The 21,933-nt window shown below is 45.6% G+C and overlaps 1 protein-coding gene and 1 long non-coding RNA gene across 9 annotated transcripts in view; both read right to left on the reverse strand.

The window, feature by feature from the left end:
• LRRFIP1 (LRR binding FLII interacting protein 1) overlaps positions 1–21,933 on the reverse strand; it is a 146,716-nt gene that overhangs the window by 115,526 nt on the left and 9,257 nt on the right. The gene's annotated exons all lie outside the window — the stretch shown is intronic.
• On the reverse strand, positions 10,461–14,199 carry LOC310635810. Its single transcript, XR_014491529.1, has 3 exons — positions 13,129–14,199; positions 11,669–11,841; positions 10,461–11,442 (listed from the first exon to the last, which is right to left on the reverse strand). It is a non-coding gene; the product is annotated as an uncharacterized lncRNA (long non-coding RNA).

Here is a 21,933-nt window from a genome sequence, read left to right on the forward strand (position 1 = left end):
AGGGAAGAGCGTCGAGCAGGAGCCGGCAGGACAGTCCTGCACACGCGCGCACTCCCCGGCTGCTAAGGAATGCTCCTTAACAGCTGGGGAGCGCGCGCGTGCGCAGGGCAATCCTGCCGGCTCCTGCTTGATAGCTGATTTTTTTCCGGCGTATAAGACGACTGGGCGTATAAGACGACCCCCCAACTTTTGAGGTGATTTTCATGGGTTAAAAAGTCGTCTTATACGCCAGAAAATACGGTAACTTTTTGGAGATGCAAGCGCAGGGCTGTAAATTTCCACTGTTGTTGCTTTGCAAAAGAATAGCCCCCACAGTTACATCCCTGGCATCAGCTTGAATGGTAAATTGTTTTTTTTCAGGATGGTTGAGAATGGGTTCAGCTGCAGTCCTTTTAAATTCTCAAAAGCAGTTTGGCATTCAGTGGACCATCGGAGTGATTGGCAGGGTTGCAGCTTCCTACCCATTTCCCCCATTTTTAACAGCTCGGTCAGTGGCAAGGCAATTTCAGCAATGGAGGGGATGAATTGCCGGTAGAAATTAGCGAACCCAAAAAAACTCTGGAGCTGCTTTCGAGTTCATGGAGGTTGCCAGTCCAATACTGCTCTCACTTTTGCTGGGTCCATTTCAACACCTTCACTGGAAATCCTATATCCTAAGTAATCAAGGCGTGTTTGACAGAGCTTGCATTTTGAGAGTTTGGTGTAAAGTTTGCCATTTAATAGCTTTTTTAGCACTTCATGCACTAATTTAACATGCCCATCCATGGTCTCAGTATAGATGAGAATGTTGTCAAGGTAAACTGAAACTCCCTTATATAGGTGATTATGCAGTACTTGATTTATCAATTGCATGAATACAGCAGGAGACCCCTGCAGATCGAAAGGCATGACATTGAATTGGAAACTTCCCAAGAGGCTGTTAAAAGCGGTTTTCCATTCATCTCCTTCCTTGATTCTTACTCGGTAACACGCCTCTCTCTCTTAGGTCTAATTTGCTAAAAACTTTTCCTTTTGCCAAATGGGATAACATGTCCTTCATCGAGGGGAGGGGGTACCTGTTCTCCAAACTAACACAAATTAACCTTTTATCATCCATGCAGTCTCATCGATCCGTCTTTCTTTTCCTTAAACAGAGACAATTGCTTTTCTCAAAGAACACTTTTAATGGCTACATAATATCAGCACGAACAAAGGTGAAACCAAGACTGAAAGGTTACATAGTAAAAGTTGAACTCCCCACCCCTTAGTGTGTCATAAATCACAATCCCCAATTAACACCTTTGGCGGGCTTCCTAATGGTAGCTCCAACCCGCCAAACATTAAGGCTGCTTGACCTTGGTTCCCACAAGAAAGTTCTTTTGACTAAACTATAAGACTGTATCTCCCCCATTCCATTGCTGTGGCAACTGAAAAACAAAGAAACATAGCTGTTTTCAGAGTATTTGAAGGTTTGACATTGTATCAAAGAGTAGTCTTTAATGGTACTACTTCTACATGGAAGGAAGTAAGCACTGGAGTACCACAAGGTTCCGTCTAAAGCCCAGTACTATTCAATATCTTCATAAATGATTTAGATGAGAGAATAGAAAGGAAGCTTGTTAAATCTGCAGAAAACACTGAGCTGTCAGGAACAGCCAACACCCCAGAAGACAGCTAAGGATCCAAAAAGATCTTGACAGACTTCAACAATGGGTTCTACGCAATAACATGAAATTAAATGTGGAGAAAAGCAAGGTTTTACACCTAAGCAGGAAAAACTAAAGGTACAGATTAGGCAAAACCTTGCTCAAAAACAGTAACTGAGAGGGACCATGGAGTGCTGGTGGACAATCACTTAAACATGAGCCAGCAGTGTGTGCCAGAGCCAAAGATGCTATTACAATCATTGTTTATATAAACAGAGGCATAGAATCAAAATTGTGTGAAGTATTAGTACCACTTTATAAATCCTTAGTTAGGACCACACCTGAAATACTGTATCCAGTTTTGGTCATCACATTCCAAAAAAAGATGTTGAGACTTTGGAAAAAGTACACAGAAGAGCAACTAAGATTGGCCTGACCACATGACTCCCACCCCCTTGCCTCTACCAACTCACCACAGTTGCCCCTTCATTGCCATAAAACCCTGTTCATCCCTCTACCCTCGCTCTTCCACTCCACTTCTCCCCTCCCCTTCACCATGTGCAATTCACTCACAGAACCAATCGCTCTGTCTGATTCACCACACTACCCAAGTAGCTGTGTAGGGTCCAGGCAAGGAGGATGCTAAGTGGGTGGCAGCAGGCAGGGTAGCAGTGAGACCCACTCTGGATTGGCCCCAGGACACCTGTGGGCACAGGAGGGAAGGGAAAGTACACTGACATTAGGGGCTCAACACTTGATCCAAACAGGCTGTTTAAAGCCACTCTTCCTTCAGGCTGACTCTCTAGATGGATTTGCTAGTCCACCATACTGTTGCAGGGGATGATGTGTATGGCAGCCACCACATGGGGCAAATCCGAGGAAGTCTCTGCTACAGTGCAGCTGTAGTTTGCAATACCAACTGGCAAGACTCAAAAAGCTCAAGAATTTGTTTTAGAGAAGTGTTTTTTTTCAAACTTGGCAACTTTAAAATGGGTGGACTACATCTCCCAGAATTGGCTGAGGAATTCTGGGAATTGTAGTCCACCTATCTTAAAGTTGCCATGTTTGAGAAATGCTGCCCTACAATCTTACTGCTTAAAGATTTCTAAATAAGAAAAAAATAAAATAAAATATAGCTAACCTCCCCAGCCCACGCAAAAGACAATCCTCACCACTGGAGAGCAAGGAAACTAGACATCCCACTTCTATCCTATAACAGTCTTGCAAAACAGGCCAGGGAGAGCTTCATTTGCATCCTATAGACAAGAGACCCCAGCAAGTGGGAAGAATCTAGCTACTTAACCAGTTCCCTATACTGAGTCTTCAGCCAGCCAACCAGCTGCTGGACCCTCTTACACAATGCTAGCAGGCCTTTGGGCAGGGAAACAGGTGGCCACACCACAGACTGCATTTTGTGAATGAAATCAGGAGAGGATGGAACGTTGAAACATTTTTCTCACGTTTGAACCCCTGATGTCACTTGTTTGGGTTGTGAGGCACATGGCGGGCCATACTTTCAGCGCTGACACAGATAAGAATGCAATGTGATCCAAGAAGCCACTTTGGGCTTCAACTCTGAATGAACTTGGGGTGCAGAGCTAAGCAAGGGTGGGGGACCACCAAGAAATTCCCAGGGCAAAGTGGGAAGACTGCCCCTGAGCATATGCAAAGTGCTCCCATTTTCTGGGTAGCTGAAGTAGTGTGAGAGGTACAGGGGGACAAGAAGAGGGAGGGAGGGAGGGAGGGAGGGAGGGAGGGAAGAAAAACAACTCTGAGTTTTACTTTGTGGAGGAACAAGGAGCGGTCAAGGGTCTACACCTCCACTTCCCAGCAGCTGCTGTGCAGGAACGACCTCTCAATTATAACACCTGTGGACATCCAGAGCGCTTGCGGGCATGGGATACAGGTGAAACAGCAATGTCATTGAGGGCTACGCACTTGATCCAAGCAGGTTGTTTACTTTACTTCTCAAACTTGGCAAATTTAAGATGGGTGGACTGCCAGAAGTCCTCAGCCAATTCTAAGAGTTGTGGTTCACCCATCTTAAAGTTGCCAAGTTTGAAAAACAATGCTCCACCTGTCACCACTCCCTCCACTTCCTCCTTGCCTGGGCCCATTCCCACACAGCTAATTGTCATGCACAGCAAATTGGCCAGGGTGATTGGTCCTGCAGTTAATCACCCAGGGTGAGGCAGAAGGTGAGGAACTGTGAGGGAGAGAGAGAGGGGAAGGCAGGCCCTGGGTGTGGAGGCCAGAACAGTGCGGTGGAGGAGGAGCAGGAGGGCCATTGCAATGGGGTAGGTGTGACCACGATGGGTCAACGGGGCAGGGGGACCAGGGAGAAGTAGCCACAGCCAACTGTCCCATTCTGGACTGAGACTAAGTCTGTTCTTCTTGACCAGATCCAGTCTCCAGAACAGGACATTACTAGTATCACTTGAGTAAGCTCACGAGTTGAGATGTTCAGTTGGGCATCTTCCTTACACTGATGACAGTGAACCTCAAACTGACAAATGATCTTATCCAGTGTTTTCATGTAGATTTTAAACAAGAGTATTAAGCTCTGAGACTCCCCAGATTGAGCAGCTATGCATTTGACCTTTCTCCACTGTCAACAGCAACTGGAACCAACCACAGAGAAAGAAGATGCAGACTCCCCATCCCTACAGTCAGTCAGAACAATATGATTGACTCTCTCAAAAGAGAAATCAAGAACTACTAAAGATAGATTTCTTAGTGCAACCAATGATGTCAATCTGAAATCAGATTGAAAGGAGTCCAAATAATCTACTTCCTTCAAGATTCTGTGGAGATATTGCCTAACACAGACCTTTTCAACTTTTTCACAGATTGTATGACTTTTAGGACTTGACAATATTCGAGTACCACCAGTGCTTAGTAAGGTGTCAAAAACCTGATGACTAAAAAAAGGGGGGATTTTGGGTTTTATTGATTAGATTGATTTGTTGTTATAAAAATGGCTAGTTTATACTATTATGGAAAAGTAAAAAGTTGAGGTTCAATGCTACTGCTTCATTCTACTGCAACAGACAAAATCGGAAGTCAATGCCTTTTCTTTTCTTTTTCCTTTCTCCACCTCACTTTTCTTTCCCTGTTTCCTCCCCACTGTGTCCTATTTGCTTTTGTATTTTTGTATTTTATTCTATAATAAAATGTCACAAACCATAAAAAGAGGAAAAAGTATTTATCTTAATTTCTTTGGTGGCAGTTCCTTTGCTGAATCACTTTCCCTTTGCACCGACAAATATATGATGAATTTATCTATATTTATTAATGTGCACCACTACCTTGGTGGTCACCTGGCTGGTCGGCTCTTCTTCCTCTCTCCCTCTCCTCTTTTTCCTCACTGCCTGCTGGGCTCTCCTTCCACAGCCAATGCTCCCTCCTTCTTGTTCCTCACTGCCTGCTGGCCTCTCCTTCCACAGCCTCTTCTCCCTCTCTCTTTTTCCTCACTGCCTTGTGGGTTCTTTCCACAGGCTCTTCTCCCTCTCTCTTTGTATGTCCCCTTCTCTTTCCCTCTTTTTTCCCCTCTCCCACCAAAACCTCCTTTTATATCCTCTCTGTTCCGGGTCCACTGGAAGCGCCAATCAGCTGGAGCTGTGTGCGCCAATCCTGTGCTCCCAGGAGAGTCCCGGCAACACCGCATGCTGCGCAAGCTGAATCTCCACCCAAAGACTGCGTGCAGCTGCCTGCCACCCCCAAGGCCACCAAATGCACCAATCATTTAAAGCCACGGGCACCGATCCTGGGCTCTCAGCAGAACCCCGGCAACACCACAGCTCCAGCTGACTCTCCCACAGGCCTGTGCAGCGCTGCCACCGCTTCACCTCATCCACTTTTATATCCTTTTAAAAACTTTTTACAGTGCTTTTCAACCCATTGTACTCATACCACCTGCCAGGTGCCAATGTACCACCAGTGGTATGCATACCACTGGTTGAAAAGCCCTAACCTAACACATCTATTTTATTTCAACAGCCACCCATCTCAACAAATAACTCGGGGCAGAAGAAAGTTGAGGACTGGTTGGAAATTGTCTAAAATTACTGGAGCTAGTGATGGCTTCTTGAGGAGATGGTGCACCACTGATCCCTCAAAACCAAATGAACCATCCTCTCTCTCCAAGAATGATAAACTTATTATGGTCATAAAGTTGTCCCCAACTTACAACAGTTCATTTAGTGACCATTCAAAGTTACAACTGCACTGAAAAGAATTACTTATGACACTTATTCACATTACGACCATTGCAATATCCCTATAGTCATGCGATCAAAATTCAGATGTTTGGCAACTGACTCATTTATGACAGTTGCAGTACCTTGGGTCATGTGATCAGTTTCTGCAACCTTCTAACAAGGAAAATTAATAGAGAAATCAGATTCACTTAACAACCATGTTATTAACAATTGCAGTGATTCATTTAACTTGGCAAGAAAGATCATAAAATTGGGCAAAACTCACTTAGCAAATGTTTTACTGGCAATAGAAATTTTGGGCTCAATTGTGGTTGTAAGTCGAGGACTATCTGTATAGTATAGTATTTCACAAAATTTCATCTATCATAGTAATAACTGCGGGGAAAATATTTACATGAAACAGAATTTAAAACAGCAACAAGTTGTCATGTTCGCTTGATTTTGAGTACAAGTGGACATATTAAAAGTTCAAATCTTAAAAGAGTTTTTTAACGTTATTCACTAAAATAGACTGAGTGTTCCTTTACGGAGAAAATCAATCTTGATGACTGTACTAGTATATTTCATGTCTTTAATAATTACGGAAGACTCATCTACTTAACTCCAGCTTATATTGACAACTCTCCTAATTTCCGTGTCATCCTATAAAACAGGGGTCTCCAAACTACAGCCTGCAGGCTACATCTAGTCCTGGGTAAAGTTCTTCCAACGCACCAGCTCTTCCCATCTCCTCTGCTCCAATCCTTTCCAAACAGCACAGGGCAAGAAAACAGGCTTGTATTCACCACTGTTTGCAAAGGAAGGTAGGATTCTCTCAATTTCTCCAATGGGAGGGTTGAGACACAGCTGGAGGGTTGCTATACAAGAAAGGGAAAGCATTTAGGTCAAAACCCACTTCAGCCCACGTCTTAAGAAAGTAGGACTCTTGGAGACAAGATTTTCAAAGCAGAATCTTTTACTAAGAAATAGGAGATAGCAGGCATAATAGACAGGATCTGAGGAATTCCCTCACAGATCAATATTTTTAAAGTGTCCCCAAGTAAACCCCACCCCACAGTTCATTCAGTCAGTTCCAGATCAACCAATCTCCAGATGGTAAATCTATCATGGGAAACAAAAGATAGCAATCTGTTTGCAGCAGAATCATTTCCACAGCTCCTCACACTTCCTCCAGAGAAACAAACCAGATCCCGGAGGGTTGTATTTCTTCACTCCAGCCCCTTTTCTAGTTGCCCGTAACTTCAGAGTATCAAAAGCAATTGGTTATATTGCCCGTAACTTCAGAGTATCAAAAGTAATTGGTTATATATAGAGCACGGAGACGGCATTGGTCACACTGGTGAATGATCTCTGGCGGGCTCGGGACAGGGGTTGCTCCTCTGTCCTAGTCGTATTAGACCTCTCAGCGGCTTTTGATATCATCGACCATGGTATTCTACTGCGGCGTCTCAGGGGGTTGGGAGTGGGTGGCACTGTTTTACAGTGGTTCTCCTCCTACCTCCTGGGTCGTTCGCAGTCAGTGTTGGCAGGGGGACAGAGATCGGCCTCGAGGCCTCTCATTTGTGGAGTTCCTCAGGGGTCGGTTCTCTCGCCCCTCCTGTTCAACATCTATATGAAGCCGCTGGGTGAGATCATTCAGCATACTGATGATACCCAGCTTTTTATTTCCACCCCAGATCAACCCAGTGATGCCCTCTCCGTGATGTCCCGTTGCCTGGAGGCGGTGAGGGTCTGGATGGGGAGGAACAGGCTTCGTCTAAATCCCAACAAGACCGAGTGGCTGTGCATACCGGCATCTCGGGTTGTCCATTCTATTCCATCTTTATCTATAGGGTGAGGTGTTACCCCCCCATAGATAGGGCTCGCAACTTGTGCGTCCTCCTTGAGTCACAGCTCAGTTTTGAAGATCATATAGGAGCTGTGACCAGGGGGGCTTTTGCCCAGGTTCGCCTGGTGCACCAGTTGCGGCCCTATTTGGACCGAGATGCCCTACGCACAGTCACTCATGCACTCGTGACCTCTCGGATAGACTACTGCAACGCTCTCTACATGGGGCTGCCCTTGAATACCACTTGGAGGCTCCAGCTGGTGCACAATGCGGCCGTGCAAGTTGTGATGGGAGTCTCCCGATACTCCCATGTAACACCTCTGCTCCGCGAGCTGCATTGGCTTCCAGTTGCCCTCCGGGTGAGATTCAAGGTGCTGGTGATGACCTATAAAGCCCTAAATGGCATGGGTCCGGGTTATTTACGGGAATACCTTTTGCCGGCGTTAACTTCCCATTATCCCGTGCACTCCCACAGAGAGGGCCTCCTCAGGGTGCCATCGGTCAGGGAATGTCGATTGGCGGCCCCCAGGGGGAAAGCATTCTCTGTGGGCACGCCTGCCCTCTGGAATCAGCTCCCTGTTGAGCTCCGGATGGCTCCCGACCTTTGCTCTTTCGCGACCTGAAGACTTTGCTATTCGAACTTGCCGGCCTGGACTGAGGGATTGGGATTTTAGATTTAAAATTTTAAATTTTAAATTCTAGAATGTGTTTTATTGTTCAGGGCTACTTGTTTAATTTGTTTTAATTTTTATATATTATGTGTTGTATATAGTGTTTTACTTGCCCTGTACACTGCCCCGAGTCCTTCGGGAGAGGGGCGGTATACAAATCCAAATAATAAATAAATAAATAATAAAATACTGTAATGAATAGCAGGCAGGCGGAACAAACAAAAGGTTACATTTAAGGAAGGAAGTGAAAGCAATAAAACCCCATGCTTATTCCCTGTCCTCCTTGGGAAGGGCAGAATCCAGGGGAGGATGAGATTTGGGTTTTGCACAGAATAGATAGTTAGAAATGAAATATATTCTGACAGTAGGATTCTCTCAATTTATCCAATGGGATGGTTGAGACACAGCTGGAGGGTTGCTGTACAAGGAAAGGGAAGCATTTTCCCCTTTAATATTTGCACTACTTTGAGCCAGCTGAAGGGTTGCTTCCTTCCTCCTCCCCCTGAAGGGGAGAGATTATCAAAGGGGCTCCCTTGGATTGTTTCCCACCCTGAGAAAGAAACCGCCATCTGAACTGACTCAGGGCAGGCTGGACAAGGAAGAGGAAGCCAGCCGGAGGGTTACTTCCTTTGCTTGTGGGGGGCTTAGGAGTGATCTGGACTGGTTGGGGACTGGCCTCATGCAACATAGCTTCTCATCATTTTTTTCTGGCAAACAGAATGCTGGTAGTCCTTGACTTACAAACATCACTGGGATCAGATCTTCCGTTGCTAAGTGATACAGACATCAAGTTAGGTAAAGGTTCCCCTGCACATGCGTGCTAGTTGTTTCCAACTCTAGGGGTCGGTGCTCATCTGTTTCAAAGCCAGCGCTTGTCTGAGGACGTCTCCGTGGTCATGTGGCCGGCATGACTAGACGCCAAAGGCGCACGGAATGCTGTTACCTTCCCACCGTAGTGGTCCCTATTTTTCTACTTGCATTTTTACTTGCTTTTGAACTGCTAGGTTGGCAGAAGCTGGGACGAGTAACAGGCGCTCACATCAAGTTAGTAGTGCCCAATTTTAAACCTTCCTTGTTGCAGCTGTTAAGTGAATAACATAGCCATTAAGTGAATCCAGCTTCTCCCATTGACTTTGACTGTCAGAAGCTCCCTAGAAAGTGAAAATGAAAGAAAGTCACATGACCCTGGAACAATGCAACCATCAAATACCTGCTAGTCACCAAGGACCCATATTTTGATCACATGACTGTGGGGATGTTGCAATGGTCACAAGTAATTTTCAGTGTCATTTCAAATTTGAATAGTTGTTAAACAAAACGTCCTATGTCAAGGGCTACTTGTATTTAACTAGTTTTTCCATTTCACTGAATAATTCAATTGATTAAAATACTGAATTTAGTCTTTAACATAGTCACCAACGTATGAAATCATTTACTTTTTTAAAATATTATAGAATGTTGTAGAACTCTGGTAATTTTTATGAAAAGAAACCAAATCTTTAGTGCTGTTCAAATACATTATTTAACATCCTGTTGAAGCTAACCACTGTTTTCTCAAAAATACTTTGAGAAACTAGGTAGCAGATGTTATTTCAGCTGAGCTATTTTAAGGTTCTGTTATGACATCCAATCTAGCACAGATTATGTACATCAGGCAGCCTGTTGCACTACTTCAGGCAAAGTACTTCATGGGTGGGTGGGTAAGTGAGGTACAAAATGGAACAGAGTTATGAAGGATTCAGATTCAATTTCAAAAAGATTTTACATATTCCATAAGGATATGAAAATAACATTTGTATGCAACTCTTTAAATATGTACTTTTTCTGGAATTCTGCACTGCTTTCTTTCTCATGTTTTGAAGCAACTTTTCAAAATTTAATCCAAAGCACTACATATCCCTATCAAATATATGGCTTATATATATTCTAGGACTAAATGTTAATTTGTAAAAAAAGTATACAATTATTCTGACTTAGAATGAGATCCCTTCCCATGAACATCCACATATTTTGAAGAAAGTTGACAAAAAGCAAAAATTTGCAATGCATGTGTCAGGACCCACTTCAAACCCACATCTCAAGAAAGCAGAACTCTTGGAAAGAATTTCTTCCAAACAGGAACTTTTATTAAGAGTATCAATACACGTCCTCGAATGGAAGCAAACACAAATCTCCAGCAGGAACGTGTGACAAAACAGAGGTTGCTTTATTCAGCTCCAATGCAGATAAAGTGAAAACAAAGTCAGCATTGGTAGCACATCACTCCCAACGCTTACATAGCTGCCAGGTACAGGGCTCCACCCTCAAGCCACAGGCTAACATCCGCCCCTGCATCCATATAATCCCTCCTCCCCACTGCAGCTCCGTTTGCTGCTGCCTCCAGACGCCAGCCTCACGCGCGTTCGTCAGCCCATCTCTCCCCTGTCCGGTAGCCCATCCCCAACCAGGTAAGGAGACCAGGTAACCCCCACCCATATCTCTAAACACCCAGCCCCACCGTGCCCAGCTACACAAGGCATGCCACAGCCCACACTACCCTCTGCAAATCCAGGGACACCTGTTCCTGGGCTCTTCTGGCTGGCAGCCATCCCAGCAAGGAGCTCCAAATGCTCCGCTGCTTCCCCCAAGGTCCCCACACCTAACCGGTCGGCAGCGGAGCCACCAGGACACTCCCGATGACGCGCAGTCCTCTCCAACGCCTCCTGGACCAGCTGTTCAGCGGCAGCACTGTCCAATGCCTCCTGAGCCAGCTGGTCAGTGGCAGACCCTGCAGGGAGGCCCATGTGCGCAGCCATGCCTCCTGGCATTCCCGGAAGCAGCCGGCAGTCAGCCGAAGAGGCAGGGAGCAGCTGGCAGTCAGCCAAAGAGGCAGGGAGCAGCTGGCAGTCGGCTGAAGAAGCGGGACACCCAGGAAGGCTGGCGGCGTCTGTAGAGCAGGGAGATGGACATGGCCGCCCGGCAGTAGGCCCCATGGGGAGGCAGACAGAGGCAGACAGAGGCAGGACCTGGGGGTGAGGGGCCGGCGTGAGAGGCCACCTCCCCCACTGAATGTCGGGCCCACAAGGCTCGACAGTCGGCTCCCCCTACCAGGGCTCCACCTGGAAGACAAGGGGTTACACGTGAATGATCGTCCACCTGACCGGAGGGCTCTGCCCTTCCCCCACCCGGCTTCCCCGGATGCTGGCGATGAAATGCCCGAACTAAGCAGGGTGCATGGACATCCACCTCCTTCACTCATGAGGCTTCTGTCATGGGATAACCCTTCCACAATATTAAATATTGCAACCTCCCCCTCCACACCCTAGAGTCGAGGATCTCCTGTACCTCGAAGTGATCGTCATGTATAGGTCCTGGACCCTCCTCCTCTAGTCCATGGGGTGATACCCCGGCCGACTTTAGCAGGTTGCTGTGAAAGACTGGGTGTATCTTACCCAGATACTTGGGCAGTCGGAGCAGCACCATCACAGGGTTGATAACCTGTGTCACCCTGAAAGGCCCTAGGAAATTGGGACCAAGTTTTTTACAGGGTACTTGAAGCCGCATATATTTAGTGGATAGGTACACTAAATCCCCCACCTGGAAGAGTTTAAAGGGTCCACATTTCTTGTCCATCTGTTCCTTACTCGTCTCTGTAGCATTGATTAGGGCCTTCTTTACTGTCTCCTACACTGCCCCCACCTGTCTCATCCATCATCTGGGTTGGCATGGGAGAGGCTCCTCCTGGATATACTCGGGAATGGGGACGAAGTCATGGCGAGACACCACCCTGAATGGGGAGAACCCAGTGCTGCTATGCACTGCGTTATTATGTGCCATCTCAGCAAACGCCAACAGGTCCACCCAATTAGATTGCTAATATGACACATAATATCGTAGATACCGCTCCACCATTGTGTTTGCTCTCTCTGCTGCCCCTTAGGTACTTGGATGGTATGCCAAACTGAGGCCTTGGGAGGATCCTATAAAACGAACAAACTCCCTCCAGAATTGAGCTGTAAACTGCACCCCTCGATCCGAGATGATCCGTCAGGGCACTCCATGTAGGCAGTATATGTGGGTATACTGCCGCCTGGCAGACAGTAATCCCTTGCATGGCACAAAATGTGCTTGTTTGGAGAACAGGTCGATAACCATCCACATGACATTATAGCCACGACTCTCTGATAATTCGACTACAAAGTCCATCTGCAATGTCCTGCCAGGGTCTCGTAGGATCCGCTGCAGTTTGGAGTAACCCCAACAGCTTCCCCGTACGAGGTTTTGCAGTGGCACAGGTGTGACAACCTTGGACATGGTCTTCGATCTCTTGTTTCATACACGGCCACCAAAACTGCCGGCAAGCCAAATGTAAGGTTTTTAAAAACCTGAAATGTTCTGCCTGCTTAGCATCGTGACACTGATACAGCACCCTCTGTCTCATGGTTTGGGGTACATAGATTTTATCCCCATGCCAGGCCAGCCCATGAAAATGTTCGGATGGCTTTGCAACCAGATATCCCCCTGGAGCACTTTCTGTGCAGGAGGTCTGTAAGGGGCAAGGCTATCAAGGCAAAGGATGGGATGAACTGCTGATAGAAATTAGCAAAGCCCAAAAAGCTTTGTAGTTGGCGATGAGTCCTTGGCGCCTGCCATTGTAGAATGGCTTCAACCTTCTTGGGGTCCATCTTCACCCCTGCCTCAGATATTCTGTACCCCAAATAGTCCAACTGGGCCCTGTGGAACTCGCAGTTAGGCAGCTTCACATACAGCCGAGCCTGCAACAACTTTTGCAACACCTGTCTTACCTGGACGATGTGTTCCTCCATAGTGGTGGTATATATGAAGATGTCGCCCAAACACACCAGTACTCCTCGGTATAGATGTTCATACACCTCATTAATCAGCTGCACGAATACCGCAGGAGCACCTTGCAATCCAAACAGCATAACCCTGAATTGGTAGCTGCCAAGTGGACAGTTAAATGCCGTCTTCCATTCATCACCACACTTAATCCGCACCCTGTAGTATGCCTCCCTCAGGTCCAGCTTTGTAAATATCCTTCCTTTCGCCAGATGGGCTAAAGGTCTTTCATCAGGGGAAGGGGGTACAGGTGTTCCACACATACCCCGTTGATGCCTCGGAAGTCAACGCATAGCTGTAGGGAGCCGTCCTTTTCCTTGAACAGGACAGGTGCCGCGATGCGGGAACAGGCCAGTTGGATGAAACCTTTCCAAGTTCCGATCGATATATCATCACAGTTCCTCCATCTCCCATGACATCATAGCATACATACGGGGTTTGGATAATTTGACCCATGGCTTCAATTCAATGGCACAATCCATTGGTCGATAGGGTGGCAGGATGTCACATTTTTGCTCAATGAACACGTCGAATAGATCAGAGTACACCTGTGGGACCTGGACCTCCTGTCTGGCCTCTGCCTGGCAGGCTCCCACCCCCTCAGCTTTCCCTTCTGGTTGCACGAAGTCATGAACTGGGGGCTGGGGTCCTGTCCTGATATGTGACAGCAATCTCCCTCCCACCAAATCATTGGACCCCATTTATCGAGCCAGGCAAGCCCTAGAATCACCGCCTCAGTCATAGAGGGCCCTACTATGAAATGAAGGATCTCCCAGTGCTCCCCTATCTCCATCCGTATAGGCTCCATCACATGAGTAACAGGTGCCCCCCAAGAGGAACCCGTCCACCTGCTCAAATCTGAGTGGGGTGGCTAATTGTTCCATCTTAATGCCCACCTCGGACACCACCATTTTACTAATGAGGCAGTGGGTACTACCAGAGTCAACTAAAGCCCAGTATGCACCCTTCTGTCCCGTCTGTGGGCTCACCAACACAATACAGATTGCAAAAGGACACACCGGCACACTCACCATAGGATCCTCATTTGACTCATCAGCGCTGTCATAGACCATCGGTTGATGTCCAGCAGCCATTGTTGTCTCCACCCCCGTGTGGGACGACCGGCTAGGCGTCTTGCCCACCAGCTGATGTGCTGCTCGTGTTCGTTCCATGCACTTCCTGGGTGTTGCGCTGCATGTTCCAGGGGTTGTTGGAACTGCTCGGGGCACCAGGGCTGGACACTCGGCCACCCTATGTCCCGGCTGATCACAACGGAAACACCAAATCCCCCCTGTCTGGTAGCCCATCCCCAACCAGGTAAGGAGACCAGGTAACCGCCACCCATATCCCTAAATGCCCAGCCCCACCATGCCCAGCTACACAAGGCATGCCACCCTCTGCAAATCCAGGGACACCTGTTCCTGGGCTCTTCTGGCTGGCAGCCATCCCAGCAAGGAACTCCAAATGCTCTGCTGCTTCCCCAGAGGTTCTCACGCCTAACCGGTTGGCAGCGGAGCCACCGGGACGCTCCTGACGATGTGCAGTCCTCTCCAACGCCTCCTGTACCAGCTGTTCGGCAGCAGCACCATCCAACGCCTGGCAGGGAGGCCTGTGTGCACAGCCGCACCTCCTGGCATTCCCGGAAGCAGCCGGCAGTTGGCCAAAGAGGCAGGGAGCAGCTGGCAATCAGCCAAAGAGGCAGGGAGCAGCTGGCAGTCAGCCGAAGCGGGATGCTCAGGAAGGCTGGCGGCATCCATAGAGCAGGGAGATGGACACAACCGCCCAGCAGTAGGCCCCACGGGGAGGCAGGCAGAGGCAGGACCTGGGGGTGAGGGGCCGCTTCCCCCACTGAATGTTGGTGATAGCAGGCATAATAGACAGAATCTGAGATTTCCCGCACAGTGCAGTAGATTATAGTATCCCCAAGCAACACCCCACCCCATGGATCGACTGCCCAATGTGGGATAGCCAATCCCCAAGTGTTAAGTCCGTTGTGGGAACCATTGGCCCATCTCCAGCTCACGCAGCAAGGGTCGGTGGCTTCTTCACACCTTCCTCTGAGAGTGTAGACATAAATCAGGCACTGAGGTTACACTCCTTATTTCCTCCTTTGTTCTGATAGTTTAAAAGATAGAGTTCAGAGAGAGAGAGATAATGCAGGAAACAGGATACAGACCCAATAAACAAAATAAAGCATTTCATTGTAGCGAATAGAGGAAGTGAAAGTAATAGCCCTACAGGCACATTCCCCTTCCCCCTTGGAAGTATGGCCAAACCCAGGAAAAGGTGGAATGAAATAGAAATGAAATGAAATAAAATAGGAATGGCTTTTGACAGCATGAACTAAAGCTACCTAATTGTACAAGTTTTGTTACCATGACTAATAAGGACTATGCAGTCCAAATACATAAGTGGCCATCATTGCACCTAACACCTCTCAACCTATTGTCTGCCACACCAAAAGCTACTCAAGTCAATCAGTGAAATATTTTCAGAGCTGTATGGAAAAGGGGAATGAACAACGTTGTTCTCTAAATGAAATCTCTCTTTTATGTAGAGCAGACATGTCAAACTTGCAATGTCACGTGACGTCGCGCAACGTATTGGGATGGTTTTGCCATTGCCGGCAATGAGGTGGGCGTGGCTTCCAGATGACGTGTCCAGCCTGCGGGCTGGCAGTTTGACACTCCTGATGTAGAGATTAGGATCAAAGTTAGCATTTAAATTTGCTGCCTGACTGAAAAAAAATGAGGGGAGATACTCCTACTGACAGCTGGTTTGAAATTATCTATAAAACTGCACTAAGAGACTACTGTAGTTGAGGGTAAAGATGTGCACAAAGTAGTTACAATTTGGTATTCTAAGCCAAGAAACTGTCCCTACAGACAAGTTTATTCTTTAGCTTTTGTAAACATCTTGGTTGTGTAACATGTAGGATGGGTGATAAGTAGAACATTTTTTTAATGGTGATCTGCACAAAACAAGAAAGTATATGGCTTCAACATTTTAAAAAAACTGCAAAATCTGTGCAAAACCAGAAGGCAGCCAATACTGAAATGAGATTTCTCAAGCCAATCTTTAGTTTGGAACAGCAATTCATACATTTTTTTAAACTGAATGTCTTCTATGATTAAAACAGCTGGCTAATGTAGAGCAAACACTAGATTTGCAATGGAACATGAACAGTTTAAACTGTTCATGTGAACAGCGTAATTACTGATACATACACACAAGCATATACGATCTACAAATTTGAAATATAGGATAAAAATTAAATATACAAATATATATATTTGTATTTGTAGATAATTAGGAATCTTAAAAAGCTATTGTATCCAAGGATATAAAGCAGGAGTGCCAAACTGCCGGCCCGTGGGCCGGATGCATCATAGCAAAACCGCACCCACCCCATTGCCGGCAATGGAAAAAAAAAGTCATGATACATCACAACACATCACGTGACGTTGCGAGTTTGACACCCCTGATATAGAGGAATGTATGGCCAAATTAAGCTGAAATTAATCTTTTTTTAGCATCAAAAATTCAGTAACACTGTACTTCTCAGAAACCATATCTACAGGGTTCCCCTTCTTTTCACCCTAATCCAATTTTTTAGCCCTCTTTCATCCTGACCCGAATCCCTCTCCTCTTCCTGGGTTCTGCCATACTCCTGGAAGAGAGGGAGGAGTGCTTTTCAGGTTATTGCCTTGACTTCTTCTATCGCTACAATGTAACATTTCACTTTCCTGCATATTTCTTCTGTGAACTTTCTCACCCCTTGTTGTCAGCTAGTAAGAGGGGGGGAGAAGAATGGAATGCAACCTCTGGCAACTGGTTTGTCTCTGGGCTTCCAGGAGAAGATGCGAAAAGCCGCCAAAACAACGCTGCAGCTGGAGACGACCTGATGTTATCTCTCTTTTTCTCACAAGGAATTTAACTCCTGGGGATTGGCCTGTTTGAACTGACCGGATGAACTAGGGGGTGGGGTTTTGCTTGGGACATTTTAACCTATCAATCTGAGCCAGAAATCCTCATATCTTGTCTCGTATGCCTGCTATCAACTCCTCCTAAAAGATCCTTTTGGAAGAAACTGTTTCCACAAGTTCTACTTTCTTATCAACTCCTCCTAAAAGATCCTTTTGGAAGAAACTGTTTCCACAAGTTCTACTTTCTTAAGATGAGGTTTTGAGCTGGGGCCTTACAGTACCAGAGGAAGCATTTCACTGTATTACCCCTCTCTTCTGAAATTGCTTGCTCCCCTAAGCCCATATGACTTTCTTCCCACCTTTACGGTCTTTCTAAAGCAGATAAAAGCACAGTTCTTCTAGTGGACCATGAGAATTAACTGTACCAAACAACACCATTTTCTGTAATGTTAACATTGTAAGCATAGAACTAAGGATTGAACTCAATCTATTTTAATTAATTCTTACATAATAAAAACATAATATAAAAGTAAATTCTATAAGCCACTTTCAGTCTGGTTGTTTAGTGTTAGGTGGGAGACACATTTCAAAAATAAATCAGAAAGTTAAACATTGGGTTTTATCTCAGCTCTATAATTAAGATTTTTCGTGTGCAGGAATTTGTTTGCCTTTAAATCAGTCTTCAGCAACTATATGGCCCAATTAAGGTAATTTTCTAGGCAAAGTGATGTGCCACTGCCCTAGGTGACTTGCCCACAAATATTCAGCTAGCTTTGTGCCTAAGGACTAAAACTCAGGTACCCACCCCCCCACCCCCGCTTCAGTTCAGTGTCTTATCTGGCTAGTTCTCATAATATACAGAAAGGCTATCTAATTAACAAACTGAAAGAAATTAAAATTGCAATGACGCAAAAATACAAACACAAATATTTGATTTTTTTAAAATAACAGCCAGTACTGGAAATATTACATGAGAATTGTTGCAATTACATCTAATTCTCTATAAAAGTTCATTAATACATGAATTCAATTATATCTATCATACAGTTTACAAAGTTACAAAAAAAGGGAAACCATAAATCACTTCTCATCCACTCTGCCCAAATAAAGGTTTGAGCATCATAGATTGGAACTTGATGCAGGAGACTTTATGCAATTTGATTTGTTTGTACAGTTTCCTTTTATTGGTTCATATCCATTTCCCTTTAAAAAATATTATATCCTGTAGATGTCAAGAACCAAAAGCAACTAAATTGTCTGAAATATCCTGTCACAAAACTTTCAAAAAGTCTATGAATTTGTAACACTTAAATAAAATAATTATAAAAAGGCTCAATTTTACACTATATGTATGACATCAAAAAGTACTTACCGGTACTTGAAATTATTAACCATTCAGCATTTCAGCTATTTTGGATTTGGATCAATACTATTACATTTTTCCAAAGTCAAAAGCATTCTCTAAACAAAGTCATTCCAGTGGTTCTTGGAATTTAAACTTCTGATATCTATAATATTCTACAATGATTTTGCTTAAAATGGCCATTTATTAGTAATGTTAGTAATGTTATTAAAAATTATAATTGCAAAGATAAAAATGAATGCAAATGATAAAAATAAAATAAAGGTAGAATATAAATAAATAAAACCATAATAAAGAACAAACAGAATAGCACAGAGCTGGAAAGGATCTTGGAGGTCTTCGAGTCCAGCCCCCTGCTCAAGCAGGAGAACCTATACCAGGGGTCAGCAACCCAGAGCCGCATGCAACTCTTTCACGCCTCTGCTGTGGCTCCCAGTCCTCCGCCCAGTCCTCCACCCCCTAAAAAAAAAGTTCAATCAATCAATTCCAACTTCTCATGGGGGAAAAAAAGATCTCGCAAAGTTGGAATAGATTGACTGAACTTTTTTTTAGTCCCAGAAACAAAATAAGTTTGTGGGCAGTCCAACAAACAAAAGAAGTTTGTGGGACTGCCCACAAGCTTCTTTTGTTTGTAAGACTGCACACGGCAGCAGAGAAAGTGATGGAGGACCGCATCAGAGCTGGAAAGAAGGTGCCACATGGGTCCAATCGGGGGTGCGGGGGGAGGGTGTTTTCTGTCAAGTATCTTGTATGGAGCTGGGGAAACAGGCTGGGTGGGGGGAGTTGCCAATTCTGCTGCTATGAGACCCGTCAGATTCCCCCCAGTGGTCATGATCCCCCCAGCCAGCCAGCCACCATCGCCCGACCTACCCCTTACCTGGCCAGCCAGCTGGCACAAAGCCTCACTTCTCTTCTCCTCATTTTCCTCCCCACTCTGCTCCATCCAAGTTGAAGACAGCGGAGACGCAGCAGCGGGATTGCTCTCAATAAGGCGGGCACACACGAGCGAGTAGCGCATCCGGCTCTTATTTTTTTGAGAGCAATCTCTCTGCTGCGCCTCCACTTTCTTCAACTCGGATGGAGCCGAGGAGCTTCTGGGGGCCTCTTGAGTGGGAAGGACAAGCTTTGCTGCTGGGCCATGCCTGGACTATGCCCTGCTGCTGCTTTGGAAACTCCACCTTTTCTGCTGGGGAAAGATGCATTGGTAGGGTGCTCCGCGCGGGGGAGGTAGCAGGGAAAAGCAGTGGCAGCAGGGCACTCTGCACTGCGGAGGTAGGAGAGAAAAGCAGCGGCAGCAAGGCGCTCCATGCAGGGGAGGTAGGAGGGAAAAGGGGTGGCAGGGCACGCTCCATGTGGGGGTGGTAGGAGGGAAAAGCAGTGGCAGGGTGCACTCTGGCGGGGGAGGTAGAGGAAGAAAGCAGCAGTGGCAGGGTGCTCTGTGCGGGAGGGGTAAGCAGCAGCAGCAATGGTGGAAGAGTGCTGGGGGAGAAGCAGCAGGGTTTTGTGGCTCCTGGTGTTTTCTTTTCTGTGGGAAAGGGGTCCAAATTTTATTTTATTTATTTATTTTAATCCCATTTATATCCCGCCCTTCTCCGAAGACTCAGGGCGGCTTACAATTTAAGCACAAACCAATGTGCTTAGCAATAGCCTTCATTCTATGTATATGCCTGCTTATTAGGGCTTTCGCCCCCCCCCCCAAGCGGCATTATTACAAAGTCAGCTTATTGCCCCCAACAATCTGGGTCCTCATTTTACCTACCTCGGAAGGATGGAAGGCTGAGTCAACCTTGAGCCTGGTGGGATGCGAACCTGCACTAATTGCAGGCAGCTGGTGTTACTTAAGGAGGCATTAGCCCACTGCTCCACCAAGGCTCAATGGCTCTTTGAGTGTTTAAGGTTGCCGACCCCTGACCTATACCATCTCAGACAAGTGACTGTGTAGTCTTTTCTTAAAAACCTCCAGTAGTGGAGCACCCACGATTTCTGGAGGCAAGCTGTTCCACTGATTAATTGTCCTCATTGTCAGGAAGTTTCTCCTTAATTCTAGGTTGCTTCTCTCTTTGATCAGTTTCCAACCATTGTTTCTCGTCCTTCCCTTTGGTGCTCTGGTGAATAACGTGACCCCCCTCATCTTTGTGGTAGCCCCTCAAACACTGGAATACTGCTATTATTTCTCCCCTATTTCTTCTTTTCTTTAGGCTAGCCAAACCCAAGTACTGCAGCCATTCTTCACATGTTTTAGTCTCCAGGTCTTTGATCATCTTAGTTGCTCTCCTCTGAATTTTTTCCAAACTCTTGACATCTTTTTTGTGATATGGTGACCAAAATTGGCTGCGGTATAAATAGAGTTGCTTAAGTCCAACTTTGGCTCAGTTTTACCGTATGCAACAATATATGTTTTCCCAGAGAACTCTGAGGGCAGAAAAGGCAAAATACAGTGGATATAGAAAATCTACATGCTCCTGTTAAAATGCATTTCTGAGATGTAAAAAAAACAGACCAGAATGTTTTCCATGTTTAATATATAAGTTGCACAATTCAACTGAAAAGCAAACCAAAATCGTTTAGGAGGAAATAATAATTAAACACTAGAATAATATGGCTGCATAAGTATGCACACCTTTACACTAATACATTGTTGACACACCTTTTGATTTTTATAACAGCATTCAGTCTTTTGGGGTAGGAGCCTAATCAGCATGGCACAACTTCTCTTTGGGAATCTTCACCTACTCTTCCTTGCACAAATCTGTCACATCTGAACACAGCCATTTTCTGTTCACCACACAGATTTTCAAGTGGATTCAGGTGCAGGGTCTGGATGGGCCACTCCAAAACTTTTATCTTCTTTTAGTGAAACTATTCTTTTGTTGACTTGGATGCTTTGGGTTATTGTCATGTTGAAAGGTGGAATTACTCTTTATTTCCAGTATTTTAACAGAGGCCTGAAGGCTTTTTGCGCCAAAATTGACCAATATGTAGAACTGTTCATAATTCTCTCTATCTTGACTAAAGATACAGTCCCAAAGCATAATGCTGCCACCACGCTTCACTGTGGGTCTGGTATACTTCTGGTTATGTGCAGTGTTGTTTTTCTACCAAACATACTTTTTGGAATTATGGCTAAAAAGTTTAACCTTAGTGTCATCAGACTATACATAACACATTTTTCTACATGCTTTTGTCAGACTTGATATAGGCTTTTGCAAAATGTAGTTGAGTTTTTCTTTGTAAGAAAAGGCTTCCATTTTACCACCCTACCCCACAGCCCAGACATATGAAGAATATGGTAGATAGTTGTCATATGTAGTACACAACCAGTACTTGCCAGAAATTCCTTCAAATCCTTTCATGTTGCTGTAAGCCTCTTGGAAGCCATATGAAGATGTCTTATAGCCACTATAGTTAAACACAAGATGAATCTCCAAGGCAAAATAAGTTCACTCGAGGTACTAAAGGAA

The sequence above is a fragment of the Vipera ursinii genome (genome assembly GCF_947247035.1).
Source record: "Vipera ursinii genome assembly, chromosome: 1".
NCBI lineage: Eukaryota > Metazoa > Chordata > Lepidosauria > Squamata > Viperidae > Vipera > Vipera ursinii.